Source organism: Belonocnema kinseyi, chromosome 1 (assembly GCF_010883055.1).
Source record: "Belonocnema kinseyi isolate 2016_QV_RU_SX_M_011 chromosome 1, B_treatae_v1, whole genome shotgun sequence".
NCBI classification, from domain to species: domain Eukaryota; kingdom Metazoa; phylum Arthropoda; class Insecta; order Hymenoptera; family Cynipidae; genus Belonocnema; species Belonocnema kinseyi.
The window spans coordinates 101,277,023-101,278,749 of NC_046657.1; positions in this window are offsets into that span (position 1 = coordinate 101,277,023).

Here is a 1,727-nt window from a genome sequence, read left to right on the forward strand (position 1 = left end):
GAGGTTTCATTATTTATTTCTACTACAAATGTTCTATCACTTAAATATTCTTTAATAACTTTAATCAGGTATAGCGGTATATCGTATCTATAAAGCTTCACTATGAGCCCTTTGTGCCATACAGTATCAGAGGCCTTTTCCTGAATCCAAAGCTCTGAATCCAAACTGTTCTGGTATAAATTGCTTTCTAACGCGTTCATGATCTTGGAGTCTTTTTAGGATTATTATTTCAAAGATTTTACTAAGAGTGGCCAGCAAGCTGATAGGTCTATAGCTCGTTGGTAACGTTTTATCTTTTCCGGATTTGAATATAGGCAATATTTTAGCTTTTTTCCAAGCTTTCGGAAAGTAACCCTGCTTTAAACACGCGTTTATTATGTACGTTATTTGGACTATAGCTTTTTTAGGAAGGTATTTAATTACTAAGTTTTGAATTCCATCTAAGCCAGGGGCTTTTTTAGATTTTGTTCTCATTATGGCTCTTTTTACTTCCTTAGGAGTTGCTAGTTGAGTGTTATCTAAGTCTGATTCTAGTGTAGTGATTTCATTAAAAAGTTTTTCTATTTTTATATTATGGTCAGCATCGCCCATTTCCCCAGTTAATTTATGCATTTTTTCAAAGTGATCTGCTATGATTTCAGTTTTATCCTTATTTTTGAATAATGGGCCATTTGGACTCTGTAATGGTGGGATATACCTTTTTCTTTGCCCTTTTAGAATTCTAGTCATTTTCCATAATGAGTTGTCTTTCGTATTTATATCAGTTAATTTAGTGCCCCAATTCTCATTTTTAAAAGTGAAAATCGATTCTTGTATCTTTTTATTCGCTTTGTTTATAATCGGTTTCAGATATTTATTTTTTGTCCTTTGCGATATTCTTCTCAAGGCGTTTCTATATTTAAACTGCTCTATTATAGTTTCCGGGAGATTATTATTAGATTTAGCAAGTTTATGTTTTGGGATGTGAGACTTTATAGAATAATTTATAATTTCTGTCAAATTTTCTACACTATTGTCAATACATTGCGTATTATTTAGAAGCGAGTTTATTATTAGACTTTTGTTTATCTGTTCTTTAAAGTTTTTCCAATCAGCCTGTTTATAGTTTTGTAAATGAGGAGATTTGCTGTATTCTACTTCTATTTGTTTGTCATTTATTAACATTAGAACAGGTTTATGATCTGAATCAAGTTCGTCAAGGGCTTGAATAATTTCCGGGTTATTAAGATTTTTAAGAATGGCTAGATCAACTATACTGGGTCGAGCTTTTACCTTATAGGGATAAAGAGTGAATTCTTGTGGATAAACTAAGTTGCAAGGATTTCTATCAATGAAGTCATGGATCGTATTTCCATTTTTATTATTGCAATAGCAGTTCCAGTTAATATGTTTTGCGATGCTCGTGGATGGTAAAACGCACTTATTTATCCATTTTCGAACCACTGTAGTCAGAGAAGGGAATACACGTCGCTGGTTGGATAGGGTGACGAAGAAGGGAGCTCATATCGCTGATTTACTACGGATGTCCGAGAAGGGAGGACGCAACAATCATTAGCTATCAGCGACGTAGAGGGGATAGCATTCGCAGCATGTATAAAACTGGAGACAGAACCAGGAAATTATCAAAAGCTCGTGCCTTTAACGCAATAATTAAAAGCATTTGCACCTACGCGATTCCTATCTGGGGCTCTGCCACCCCAAACCGTCTTTCCAAATTAAACAGCACC